The sequence below is a fragment of the Octodon degus genome, unplaced genomic scaffold (genome assembly GCF_000260255.1).
Source record: "Octodon degus isolate 3935 unplaced genomic scaffold, OctDeg1.0 scaffold00123, whole genome shotgun sequence".
Classification (NCBI taxonomy): domain Eukaryota; kingdom Metazoa; phylum Chordata; class Mammalia; order Rodentia; family Octodontidae; genus Octodon; species Octodon degus.
The window spans coordinates 3,221,641-3,236,367 of record NW_004524699.1 but is presented as its reverse complement, the minus strand read 5'-3'; positions in this window follow the sequence as shown (position 1 = coordinate 3,236,367).

The window sequence follows — 14,727 nt, the reverse complement described above, 5'->3', positions numbered from 1 at the left end:
GCGGAGGCGGAGGCGGCGCCGCTCCGGGAGGTCCGCCCCGTCCGGGCCGAGTCCCCTCACCCCTCCCGGGCAGGGGCCCAAGCGGCTCCTTCCCTGCGCCCGGTCCGAGTGCGCGCCCCACGGCTCTGCGGCTGCGGTGAAGGTGCAGCGTGGGAAGGCGCGCAGGGCCGCTGGATGACTGTGCCGCCTGGAGTGGCCCGGGTCACAGGCGCACCCCCAGGTGGGGTGGTCCCGGGGCGCGGCCCTGCGCAGCCCTCGGCCTTCTGGGGTTGCAGAGCTTCCTTTCTTGTCTAGTTTGCCCGGAGTTAGGGGTTGAGCTGGGGCTGCTAGTGCTGGTAGCAGCGGCCCCCCCCCCCAGCTGCACGGGGCTTGCTGTGCGTCACACACCTTAGCTCCCTGGAGTGGCACCCCACCCTTAAGGACCCTGAGGCTGAGCAAGGATCAAGTCACGCGGGCCCAGGGGAGGGGAGGCTGGAGAGCCCCCAGGAGCAGATGGGGACCATCTTGTAGGAGCAAATCCCTGCGGTGAAGGTGGTGGTGTTTCCTCCTCTGTTCCTCATGTGAGTTGGAGATCCCCCTAGTTTGCCCCAAGAACTGCCAGCCGGCGGGGCAGGGAAGGAGCCAGGCCCCCCTGGTGCCTGCTTTCCTGGAAAGTGCTGGGATCTGATTAGATCCAAAGCAGAGAGTCGGTAATAGAAAAGGACTGGTCTCTCCAGTCTTACCAGCCTGGGGAATTTGGGAGCAGTTTGAGGTCAAGAAGCCCATTAAAACGTTTTAATGCCTCAGTGAGCTTTTTTCAATAAGTTTTTTTTCCCCTCATTATAATAATATTCAGCGAGACTCAGGGTGGCTGATTTAATGAATGGCATCACCACCCGGAAATGTGGACTGTTAATCTCTATCTGGAGTGTCCTTACGCGTCCTTTTCCTTGGGGGTGGCAGGAATAGAACTGAAGGCTTCGTGCTTCCCAGCCGGGTGCTGTGCCACTGAGCTGCATCTCCGGCCCCCTCAGCGGTCTTCAGGCCAGCGCTGGGATGCACTTGGATGTGTCCTTGGAATGACTGAGTATTTTGCCAGGATGGATTCCTAGAAGGCAGCCTGCTGGGGCCCGGAGCCCAGCGCCTCTTGCCAAATGCCCTCCAGAAATGCAGGCAGGCTTGGGCAGGTTTAACTTGCCGCAGGCAGCGTGCCAGGGACACTTCCTGGACTGGAAGGCAGTGGTTGGCCCTTCCTACCTGAGTTTTGCCTCCTGACACCATCTCTGACTGTCTGATGGGTAAAACCCCACTTTATTTTTACTTTACTTAACTGATGGTACTGTGGGAGACTGCATTTTATTATAGACTATTTGGAAGACTGCCTGGCAGTGTCCTTGGCCCATTTGTAATTTTTCTCTTGGGCCGTGTGTCTTTTGCTTATGGATTCCGTGCGTTGTGGGCAGTCGGGATTCCAACTCGTCTCTGCCACGTGTCCACGAGCGCTGCATTGATGGTTGCGCCTTCTTCACTCCTCTGACTTTGGGTTAGCGGTTTTGGTGGCTCCACGCAAGTTTTGCAGTCTTCACTAGTTGAATCGGTCAGATTCTGGGATGAGTTCTGGCTGCGGGGAAGGCAGACGACAGACTTCCCTGGGGCAGGATTTCATAAGCGTTGCTGATTCAGTCCCACCCTGTAGGCCAGGCTGGTGTGGAGCTTGGCTCCTGCCATCCTCCCGCCTCTGCTTCCTGAGCACAGCAGCCACAAGTTCCAGAGCACTCCACTACGTCTTATACTTCCTGACCTTCCATACTAGTTCTTTTCTCTTAGGCAGCCTCATCTGTGCCTTGTGAGGGCTGCTGGAAGGGGCACCTGGTGTGTCCAGGCTCCTGTCAGGAGAGACTCTGGCCTCCGAGTTGGAGCTCCCCTTCTCCCAAATGCAGCTCCTGGCAGAGCAGATTTGGTGTCTCCTAGGACCTGCCCAAAGGTCACCTTCCCATGGTCTTGCTATGCTCACTTGCCGCCAGGGAAGTGGGGGACCCCACCATCTCCCCACTCAGCTGACCCTCCAGGACCACTGTCTACAGCTCTGCGGTGCCCATGGGCAGGGTGAACACAGAGTCAAATGGGCCAGATATCTACCCAGGGGCCTGTAGGCCAAGCCATATGGCGCAGGCAGCCTCCAGGGAGAGAGGCCAAGGACTGGTGGAGCCCTGCTGGAAAAGCCAGAGGTTTCTGCTCGAGTAGACCTCCCTCTGCAGAGTCACGGCACACCTCCAATAAGAGAACACCTGTGAAGAAAGTTGCCTGTATCCAGGGAAGCTGGACATGTGGGGCATGTGGTACCGTTGTTGGCCAGAGAACACACGGAGCTGTATTTGAGAGGCCGCCTCTGCAGCAGCCGTTGAATGTCACATGCACATGGCATTTGAGTAGCACCCATGCATTGAGCACTGCATCCTGAAGTCGTGCTCCTGTGGCTTATCCAGGCCCTAAGAGAGTGAGGGGGGTGGGGTACCACACCCGTGAGGGTGCATTCTGGGCTGCTGCCTCTGTTCCAAAGGAGAGGGAAACCTCTCAGGTGTGGGAAGAGGCCCAGGGGTCCCGATGACCCAGAAGACCCTCCAAGGGTCCCGATGACCCAGAAGACCCTCGAGGCAGAAAGGAGGAAGTGCCACCAGGTGGGGAGGCAGGTCCAGCTGCCACTTGGGTTTGTGATTGACCCTGAGTGTGGCCACTCTGGGGTGTGATGCCTGAGGAAGGGAACAAACCTTTTCATGCCACACACATTGTTGTCATATACACAGATGACCTCAGGACACGCTTAATGGCAGCACATGAATATTCCTGCAGGCCAGCACAGCCACTTGCACACACCCTACCTGTCCTGGGGGCACAGACTGGCCTCGTACTGGGGGAACTACCATCCAATTCACCCCTTGCCCATGTGGAGGGGAGGCGGCCCCCTCCACGGGGTCAAAGGAACGCCAACCAACTGGCTTCAGTCTTTGGAAATTCTGTGAAACAACATTTAAAACCTTTCCCTCCAGAAATGACGTTGAAGGGCTTCATTCAGTTTTCTTACTGGAGTGTCAGGTTCTTAGAATTTTCCTGGCAAGACTTTTACCTAATTTACTATTCGCAACTTCAAGGGACAACTTTACTTTCAGATGATCTACTCATAAGAAACATTTTAAACTAACTCAGAAAATCAGCTCCCCGAGGCAGAATGGTTCTGGAGGCCCTGCTGCATCATCCTGGCAGGATGAGGACACATTGCTCCAGATTTATCCCCAAAAGATCGGGACACTTTCCAAGTTTGGGGTTTGAGAAGAAAATTATTCTCATTGACTTGTTGCAGAAAGCGAATCGAGTGAAGAGCCTTCTTGGGCGATGCAGAAGCAGAGGCAGATGTGACAGAGGCCAGAGGAAGTGGCCTCAGACTAAGACAGTGTCTGGGACAGGAGCCCTGTGCGGGGGAGGACCTGCTGAGTGGTCAGGGAGGTATATGAGGGCTTGTCTTCATGTCCCTTAGGAAGGACTGAGCACAGGGGGTGAGGGGCTGCTTGGGGATGCCACACAGGCCCCAGATGGGCCCTGGGGCTCTGGGAACCCTCACGAGGCAGGTGGCTAACCCTTTATGTCCTTTGCACAGTGGCCCCTGGACGGAGGTGACCCCTGCCCAGGAGGGTGTGTCTGGGGCCCACAGTGGTCCCAGCTGTGTGCCGGTGGCCAGCTGTGCCCCACAGCCACCAGGAGCCCTGGCTGCCTTTCGTTGGAGGGATCCTGGGCAGCTGCCCTGTGTCCTGCTAGGTCTCCGTTCTGAAGTAGCCACTGCGCCTTTTACTTGCGAAATGCTGCCTGGAGCGGGCTCCTTCCCTATTTTAGGAGAAGAGTTCGTTAGCTGATTAAGTCTCCCCCAGACGCTCCACCCAGACTGCCTTTAGCGCAGGAGGCTGCAGAAGATGTGTCAGCAGTTCTAAAAGCCTAAGGAACTGGAAATGGAAATTTACATGAAATCCTGAAATAGAAATTTAGCAGACAGGATGGAAACGAATGGTGGCAGATGCCACGCGAAGGAAACCAGCGCCGGCCAAACTCGCGTGCACAAGTTTCCATACTCGCCGCACACGTGTGTTGTGCAGACTCGAAAGACGCGGAAGTGCGCTTTTCTCGGATCTCAAATGATTCCCTTTGCTCAGTGGAAACGCTTCTGTTCGGTTATCCTCGGACAGGTAGAAGAAAGACTACCCCATAGTCTCCGAACGTTGGAAAGGCTGAGTGGAACGTTTTATATTTTTTGTATGAAAATCTACATTTTATGTTGTGAAGATATGAATTGGGAAGGTATATTTTTGAAGCTCCTGGAGGTTAATTGTTTCCTGTAGGGTTTGTAGCCACTGAAGGAGAACAGGGGCGTGTGGGTGCACTCTCCGCTGAGCTCGGATGCCGGGCCGACTTGATGTCCAGAGGCGCCAAGCCGAATTAGAAGGGAGGGGGCCTGCAGCACGCAGCCTGTGTGTGCGCAGGGTGGGCCCTAGTGTGGGCTCCTTGCTCAGTGTCCTAGCGGTGGCCACTGCATTGCAGTCTCTGCTCCCAGCTGAGGAGACCTGCTGTGTGACAGCAGTGGAGAGCGAGAGCAGGTCGATCAGTGAGACGGGTTCAAACCCCAGACGGCGTTCCCTGGGGCCAGCGGGCTGAGGCTGTCTGAGGCTGTTACCCAGGTGACTAAGCTGAGAGGCTAGCTGCTTAGCAGCTGGACAGAGGCCACCTTTCGTGTCCTCCCCTTGCAGATGAGCTGCCTGATGCTGTGGCATCTCCCCTAACGTGCACACGCAGCCAACTTTTATGGTTTCCTTTTAGCTTGGCGGCCCATGAGGACGTTTAGAGAAATGAACTGTTCAGCGGAGACAGGCTCAGAGGTGGGTGTCTGCAGGAGAGGGTGAGAGGCAGCCGCTGCTCAGCCCCATGCCTGTCCCAGGCCATCCTGTCTCTTGTCTCTGTCACAAGGAATAGAGGGGGAGAGGAATACCAGGCCAGCTCGCTTCCTCTCTAAGAAGCTCCTTCCCTCTTGGAGATTGGGACGCAATATGTGGCCCATCCTGAGGTCCCCAAGGCCTGACTGGCGCCAGCAGCGGCCGCTGACAGCCTCTTCCACACTCAGCACCTCTGGGGACAGCCGCCCACTATCCCTAGCCTAGTGGAGGCCACCTGAAAGCAAGAACCCCAACATTGAAGGCCGAAGAGAGCAAGTGAGTTTGCTGCCGGCCGCCTGCTTTGAATTTTCCCTGGCTGCTTTGGTTGAGCTCCTGGCGACAAGAAAAGCTTTGTTTAACATCCTGTGCTTGGTACCCAGGGAAGAAAGTGGGCTCTCCGCTGGGAGTCTGCTGGAATTTCTGAAGTCGCACAAAGCTGGTCTGGTTGTGTGAGCCCTAGGTGCGGGCAGAAAGGGAAGCTGCTCGCTGACCTTCTGAAGAACCCAGAACTGCCTGAGCAGTTGCACCTGGCGCCCACCCTGCTGGCACTGGGGCTGAGCGAGGCGCAGTAGCCCTGGACCCAGCTCTCACCTCAGGGGCAGCCCCGCTGACCAGAAGCCCCCAGGGAGTGGTTAACCTGGGCCCCAGGCTTCACCAGACTCACTGAAAGCAGAGAAAACAAATGGAGCCGAGCCTGCCTGGGAGGGAGACTGAGAAGACGGACCAGGAGGCTCCGGTGCAGTGCGCGGACCTGGACAGGGCCAAGAGTTAACACCCCTGCGAGGCAGCAGCAGGACAAGGGGACTGTGGGTGAGGACAGTGCTCGCTGGGGCTTGTAGGACCAGGGTCACGGTGGGGGCATTGCAGACTCCTCTCTCCTGACTCCAGCAGTGGCGCGCAAGGTGCTTGCCTTGTCTTCATTCATTCAGCTAAAAATCGCAACCCCCATGGCCTCAGTGGTGTCCCAGTGTACCTTGAGTGACAGAGATGGACGCTGCCCAGGGTCCTCGCGCTGGGTGTGCCTCCCAGCCCTCCCCAAGGTCATCCGGCCATGACCCACACAGCATCCATTGCCCTCCCAGTCACTGTTCCCCACTTCCAGGACTGTGCGCGGATGGAACCTGCGCCTTACAGTCACAGCAGGGTCGCCTCATGAGGCAGGTTGCCAGAGAGGACAACCCACCTGTGCCTCCTCTCTTGGCTCCTTTCTCCCGGACAGAGCTGGTGTCATTCATTCCCTTCAGCTGATCATTTTAGCATTTGCTCACTCTCTTAGGCTGGGGTCCCCCAAACTAGGCCCTAGACACGGACACGAGGGCTGCAGCTTATTTGGTAGAAGCCCAGGATGCCCTGAGAGAAAGAAAGTGGGACCACAGCCTCAGCCACACCCGAACCTGGCCCAATGTTGCGTCTGCCTCTCCAAACTGTGTTGCCCTGCCTCTTGGCAAGCCCTGCCATTGTTGGAAATGCGCCACAGGACAGGTAGCGGGAAGCAAAGTGGACATGGATGGGTTTCTCTTGGAAGGATGTGGTCTTGGAGTGAGCGGCCCTGGACCCTAGATCAGACTGGCTTGGAGTCCTCCTGTGGGGTCCACATATCCTTGGGGAGACTGAAAGGCAGGAGACTCAGGCACCACATCGGAGTGGCGCAGCCCCAGCCAGCTTGATAAGGCCCCTTAGGAAGCAGCACCTTCTGCACCGTTACCTCCTCGCCCCTGGTTAAGTCACCCGCAACACCCGCTGTGTCTCAGGAGAAGGTGCTTTCTTCTCTGTGGCTGGGAGGGTCCGCTGATCGCAATGGGTTCTCCACGGGGGAGCTCAAAGTAGACAACTGCGGCCAGGAAGTAGGAGAGGAGACGGAGCGCTATCACGTGCAGGGAGGCCGCACTACCAAAGCAGTGCCTCTCTAAGCCAAGCGAACAAGGGGCTTTTGTGGCGGAGACTCGTTCAGGTAGGGGAGACTCCTCAGCGCCCTCTAGAGGTGTCCCAGTTCCGAGCGGGGACAGGTGCAAGGACACACACACACACACACACACACACGTTCAACACGGTGGCTGGGAGTGCGCGCGTGCCGGGGGTGGGGGGCTTTGAATATGAAGATGGCTAAAGTTTACACCAGATCCCCTAAAAAAACGAGTCAAGAGCGACTCGGTGATCTGGGCTGATGCCTCGCGAGTTTCTCCGGAGGGCCTTACCCGAAACGCACAAACCTGAAGGAATGTTCCCCCTCTTTAGGGGGGCATGCTATGGCTTACGTCTAGGTCCCCCGGGAGCCTCGTGCGCTCATAGGTGGGGCTTTGGGAAGAGGATCGAGCCACCGGGCCTATCGCGGACCTGCAGCTGGGAGTGGGCCGAGCGCAGGAAGGGCCTCTGGGGCGTGGCCTGGCTCCGGCTCCCTCCCGGCTCCTCCTTCCCCTCCCCTCTTTCTGTCTGCCTGGCTGTTAGCAGATCCAGGCCCTCCACCCTGCGGTTCCGCCGCGGTGCCCACTGACCACAGACCGAAAACAGGAGCCCAAAGAAAGATCTCCTCCTTCGGGTTGCGTCTCAGGGCCTGCGAAGGTGCCCGAGTCCGGCAGTGGCTCCTACTCCCACAAGCGAAGGTGATGACCCGCAGAAGCTCCTGCCCGGAAGCCAACAGGACGCTGCCCAACTCACGCATCAATCGTAAAAGCCAACTGGCTCTCGAGATGCTATTTGTTCACCTTCGGGAGGTATCTTGGCCAGCTTGTCATCACTGGAACAAAATACCCGAGGCCAGCTCCTGTGGAGGAAGGGGCTTACCTAGCTCAGCGTTTAGGAAACTTGGTGTCCAAGGGGAAGCACCCCATCAGCCCTGCCTCTGATGGGGACACATGGTGGCAGGGCATGGGTAGGGAGGCATAACCCATCTCCCGTTGGGAGGCGCTGGGCCAGGCTCAGGCCTGATGATGTCCCCTCGGGTAAGCCACCAAGGAGTCCCACAGGAAGCACCATAGCCTTGTGTGTGGGCGGGCCCCCCAGCTCTAAGGGCTTCTCCAGACCCTGCCTCTTAGAGGTACCATCAGCCCCCATTTCCCCTGGGGATCAAGCTCCAGACACGTGGGCCCTGGGGAGCAAGCCATGCCAGACCAGGAGGGAAGGCCCTATTCTACACCCATAGCTACTGAGCCTTCCAGAGCCCCAGCCCAGAGCACCGGAGCCCTCTGCTCCCAGGGGCCCCACATGGGCACGGGCCTGATTTCTGGGAAAGGTTTTGAAGTCTTTTTTGCATAGGGCTCTTTGGATGTGCTGGGCCCCTGCTTCAGCAGCTAACCGAGTCAGGTGCAAGCAGTTAATGCAGAGGGCCAAGGCAGAAGCCCGAGAGCCCTGGTGCACAGGGTGGCTCACAGCCCTCACTCACAAAGAGCCAGGACCTGGCCCAGGAGCCCACAGCCCAGCCTCCAGGTTGATTCCGGGTCCAGCCTTGGACAGCCCCTGCCTACTACTGGGTCGTGCAGTTGCTTCCTGGGTTTGTGCTGTATGTGGATTCAGGACAGGGATGCATCAGGGTCCCCAAAGTGGAGAAGCCCAGAGGCAGGAAGAAGGGGACCCCTGGGCTACCGGTGTTGGGGATGAAAGGCGAGGCTGGGCAGGAGGGAGCAGAAAACTTTGTCCCAACCTGCATGCCATGAGCTCAGGGCAGTGGGTGTGAAGGGGGAACATGGTTTTGGGGTGCTCCAATCTTCTAGAACCCTCCATGACCGACCACCCAGGAGAGCAAGGGGCGGACCTCTTTGAGAACTTTGTGTGTGGACTCATAGTTGAAATGTAGTTCTGAGGCTTGGCTGTGAGGGGACCTGGCTCGGAGTGGGTGGGAAAGCCAGCTAAAGGTCCTGTTGACACTCAGGACATCTGTCGGTAACCTTTCTACATGAAGGAGAGACAGTTGGGCTTAGAATGTTGATGTCTAAAACCAGAAGTGGAGTAGGCAGCTCCTCCTTCTTCTCAGAGTGTGGTCTTGGGGATCCACACAGCAGGCGGATGGCCTTCTCAGGCAGCCTGTGCCCATTCACCAGCTGGTTCCTTTTTCTCTTTTATGCATGAAGGTCCCCTAGTAGGTGCAGGCTCTGTGGAGCTCTGTGTCTTTAGGGCATTTCACACCGCAACCCTGAGACAACCTCTTGATCCACAAGGCTCTTGGCAAGACCGTGGGACACTGTATGTGTGTCCAAACCTGACTTTTTGGGTGGGCATCTAAGGGACACAGGAAACTGGGTAAACTTACTATGCACAGGTACTACTGCTCTGCTGCACGAATGCTAAGCCTGCTGTTCCTCACGCAAGCGGACAAAGCAAGCTACGGGTGCCACTGCTGGTGTATCCTAATCAGGAGACGTCTCCAGGGGGCGGGTGTGTGAGTGACTGTGGAACAGAGGTGGTGGACAGGGGACCTGCTGTGGTCCGGCCCGCCACCCCTGACTCTGCTGAGTGTCTTTTGTAAATACCTGTCCAGCCCAGCACTGCTGGACCTACTAGCGGGCCTGCTGTTAAGTGTGTCCCCACCCCTGCGTGGACTTGCCAGGCGACGCCATTGCTGGCTGTCCCCCTTGTGGGACCCTTCTGAGCAGTGCTGCTGGGCCCTCTGCCCTCCTGGCTCTCACCTGCTGATATCGGTCAGCCCTGGCCTCCCTGTGAGTAGCCTGGGCTTCCTTTGGTCCCTGGGCCGCCTGCTCACTGGCTCGGCACAGCGGGGACGTGAGTGAGACACGTTCACAACCCAGCACCATTTTTGGTTTTCTTTTTGGTGCTAGGGTTGGAACCCCGACCTTCTTCATAAAACTGCAAACCCACCCATTTATGAATTATTATTTTTGTCGTCGTCGGAGACAGGCCAGACTTGAACTTGTGGTCCTGCTGCCTCAGCTTCCCAGGATGCTGGCATTACAGGCATGAAATGTCAGGCCTTGCTTTCTGCACCGTTTTAGCGCAAGTAGAGACTCAGCTGGGTGCCTTGCAGCTCGGCAGGGAGCAGCGCTCCGGCAGAGGAAGCCAGGTCCCCGCCGTGGTGACACGGGTGCGCTCCAGCTGCACCCAGCTCCACAGGGTGGATCCCTGGCTTCTCCTCAGGCGTCTCCGTCCTGAAGGTTCCAGGCTTCCACCCTGGGCAGCCAGCTTGCGTGCTTGCAGAAACCCAAGTCTCCTTGCTGCGTGGAGCGGCGCAAGCGTAGTGCGGGGAACCTCTTCCACGGCTTCCGTCCGTTTCCCAGGTTGCAGGCCTTCTTCTCTCCAAAGAGTGGTCCGTATGCGCTAAGGCAGACAGACAGCTGTGCAAAAACCAAGGCAAGCCAAAGCGGCCCGGGGCCCTGACAGCTGCCGTCACAGCTCCCTCGGGCAAGCTCTCCCTAGACAGCTCAGGAGCCTGCCTGCCGGCTCACCCCGTCCTCTCCCATTATCTCTGGATTACTTCTCATAATTGCAGAATTTAAATCCAGCTGTTCAGTGCGCCCAGCACCCCCGGGAGTGGCTGACGGGATCAGCAGGGCAGGTTCCAGAGCCGGCCTCGTTTTGCAGAAGGAAATTGTTTAATCTCTGGTTTATTGAGATACTTACACTGCTTGCCCCAACCTAAGCTATGGGCAGGAGACAGAGCTCAGCCGTCCAGTGCTTGCCTAGGGTGCGTGAGGCCCTCCATTCCTTTCCAGCATTACAATAAATAAATAAATAAATAAATAAATAAATAAATAAATAAATAACTGAAAAGAAGGAGGATAAGTTTGTTGTGGAGAATTTGGGAAATCAAAAACCTATAAGCAGGTTTCGAAAGCATTCAATAACCAATGAATGTGTTCGTGGTCACCAGGAAGTGGGACCCGGTACCTGGTGTGCCATCTGTCACCGTGCAGGGTGCTCCTGGGCTGGCACGGGCTCCCCAGCCAGCTCTACCCTGGCTTCCGGCGGCCAAGGGACTGCGGCATGCGGCTTCTGCTTCCCCACAAGTGTGATGGAGGTGGCAGGCATTGACGCTGCCACCAGAGCAGCAGGCAGTGAGCCTCAGTGGTGTCCACAGAGCCTATGTTGGGGCCACTGTCCCTTCGAGCTCCTGCAGGTCCCTCCACTGGGCTTGCCTTTCCCTCCCCGGCTGTCTTTGGCTCCCCCTTCTCCAGGGCCACTGTCCCCAGTCGTGGTAGGGACACCTTCGCTTCCGGAGACCCTGGCTCCACTCCGTCATGTTCCTCACTGAGTTTCCGAAGCCACGGGGAAGCCCTGCCTGTGCAGCTGCCCTCTCCTGGGCCCGGTCCCACCTGCACCACTCAGCTCACCCGGAATGCCACAGACCATCAACCCGAGGGACCTTCTTGTCACTTAAGGCTTTTAGCAGTTGTGAGCTCTGGGCTTTCTAGTGTGGTCCCAACCTCCCGGGTGAGCCACTCCTGTGGATATACATATGCTCCCACTTACTAGCACATTTACTTAATCAAATGACTTGGGGGCACATTTGCGTACATGCAGTGACATAATTTGAACATTTGTCCTGTCCCTGTCCTCATCCCTTATGCCACCACCCTGCTCCCTCCATCCCATTCCCCATCTAAGCTGTCCCACTTCTTTCAATGCCATCCTTTAAATGTCGCCTCGATTATATATATGAAGAAAAAACCTTGCGGTCTGTGTCTTTCCGGGTCAGACCTAGTGCTCCAGCATTGTGAACTCCAGCTCCACCCATTTCCTGCCTACGGCACAGCTTTGTTCTTGTTTGTGGCTGTATAATACTCCGATGTGTGTACTCAGCATGTTCTCTTTATCTTCCACACCTAGGCTGACTCTGTAAGTTGGTGGTTGTGAATGATGCCCTGATAAATGGGGGTGCGCGCACCCCTGTTGCGTACTGACTTTGACTTCTACAGGTGTACTGATGCCCAGGAGTGCTGTCACTGGGTCATACAGTAGCTCTCTTCTTAGTGCTTCCGTGGGTCCTCCACGCCGATCCCGGAGCGGCTGTGCTCATTTCCATTTGCACTGACAACGTATTTGTTTCCTCTCCTGATTCCATTAACATTTAAAAAATTATCTCAGTAAAAGCCATTCTGACTGGAATGAGATGGAATATCCACATAGTTTTGATTTGCATTTTTTTGATGAGTAAAGATATTGAGCATTAAAATATATCTAATTATCGGCCTTGCTTTTTTGCGCTACTGGGGTTTGAACTCTGGACCCTGCCCTTGCTAGGGAGGTGCATAAGCCACTGAGCTATCTTCCTGGATGGCTGTCATCCTATCCTAATCCATCCCACTCCACGCTATTTGACCCCAATCCATCCCATCCTCTCACTTGTTCTTCTTTTGAGAAGTGTCGTTCCATCTCATCTGCCCACTCATTGATCGGATTACTTGTTCTTTGGTGTTAAATTTTTAAAAACACTTTCTTAAGTGTTCTAGATGTGAGCCTGCTGCCAGGAGAAGAGCAGGCAAAGACTTTCTCCTGTTCTGAGAGCCGTCTCCTCACTCTGTTGATTTCCTTTGCTGTACAGAAGACTTAATTTGGTACAATCCCATTTTCAATTCTCGCCATTATTTCTGGAGCTGTTGAAGTTGTATTCAAGGAATTATCACTTCTACTAATACCTTGAAGAGTTCCTCTAGCAGTTTCAGATTTTCAGGGCTTGTTTTCAGGTCTTCTACTCACCCTAAGTTGGTGTTGTTTGTACAGGTTGAGAGACAGGGTGTGTGCTTCAGTCCTGTGCGGGTGACCATCGGGTCTTCCTGCACCACCTACTGCAGAGGCGATCTGTGCTTTGCTGTTTGGTTTCGGCTCCCTTATTCAGAATCAGATGGTGGTAGGTGTGTGGGATCTCTTCTATTCTGCTCCACTCTGCTCTGCTCTGATCTACTCCATTCCATCCCATCCCATCCACCTGATCATAACTCGTCCTACACCATTCCATTCCAACCCACTCCACCCCATCACATCCCATCACAACACAATACAACATATCATGTCTGACTCAATCCCAATCCATCCCATTCCATCTCGCTTCCTCTGTTAAAACTCACTCCACAATCCATCCTGCTCCATCGCAGCCCAACTTATCACATTCAATCCCAACCCAACCCATCACATCAAATCCCACCCAATCCCGCTCCATCACAGCCCATCACATCCCATCCTATCCCATTGTACTTAAATCCACTTGATCTTGATGTATTCCATCCCACTCCTTCCCACTCCATCCCATCCCATTCCAACAGGTGCACTCCAACTACAACCCATAGCATCCCATCCCATGCAATCCCATCCCATCTGCTTAAACTCATTACCACTCCATCCCATCCCATTCTATGCTATCAAATCCCATCAAATCCCATTCAGTATAACTCTATCCCATCCCATCCAATCCCATCCCATTTCACTCCATTACATGCCACTCCATCACATCACAATGTGTCATGCTCCACCTCATCCAAATCCACTCAATTCCAACACATCTCATACAATGCTGCAACATTCCATCCCATCTCACATGATCCATTCCATCCAATCCCAGCCCAACCTATCCCAAACAATCCCATCCCATACCATCCCATCAAATCCCAGTCTATTCCATCCCATCCCACTTCCCTCCATTACATGCCACTCCAGTCCATCCAAAAGCAGTGCACTTGATCCCACTTCATCCCATCTCATTCCACTCATTCCCACTCCTTCCCATCTGACCCCAATCCATCCCAAAGTCTCCCACTAAATCCCACCTCATCCTATCCTATCTCATTACATACCACCCATTCATCTCATCTGACTCTATCCCATCCCATCCCATCCCATCCCATCCCATCCCATCCCATCCCATCCCATCCCATCCCATCCCATCCCATCCCATCCCATCCCATCCCATTCCATCCCATACCATGCCATCTGATCTCATTTTGGGTTGTGTTGTGATGGGATGTAGTGGAATGGCATGGGATTGGGAGGAATGGGAAGATGTAGGATCCAGTGGGATGAGATGGAATGGAATGAGATGGGATGGGAAAGGATGGGATGTGGTGGGAATCGATGAATGGGATGGGATATATAGAGAGAAAGTGGGAATATATATATATATATATATATATATATATATATAGAGAGAGAGAGAGAGAGAGAGAGAGAGATATATATATATATATATATATATATATATATATATATATATGACTATATATAGTCTCATCTGACTTTATCCCATCTCATCCCATTCCATCCAATGCCAACACATCATATTCCATCTCATTCTATTCCATCCCATTCCATTCCATCTCATCTCATGACATCCCATCCTAATCCATCCCAACCCACTGTATCATATCACTCCTTCCAATTTCATCCCTGCTCATCCTATCCCATTATGTTGCACTCCACACGCAATCACATCCCATTCCATCTCATCCCATCCCATCGCATTCGATCTCATCCCAACCCATCCCATCCCAGCCCGTCCCATCCCAACCCACTCCATCACAACACAACCCATCTCATCCCAGCAATCCTAGCCCATCTCACTTCATCCAATCCCATCCCATCCCATCCAATCCCATCCCATCCCATCCCATCCCATCCCATCCCATCCCATCCCATCCCATCCCATCCCACTCCATCATATCCCATCCCATTTCATTCCATTCCATCCCATCCCTACCATCCCACACAGTACCACTCTATCCCACTCCATTGATTCCCACCACATCCGATCCTTTCCCATCTGACTGCATCCCATCCCATCTCATTCCATTCCATCTCATCCCACTGGATCCTACATCTTCCCATTCCTCTCAATTCC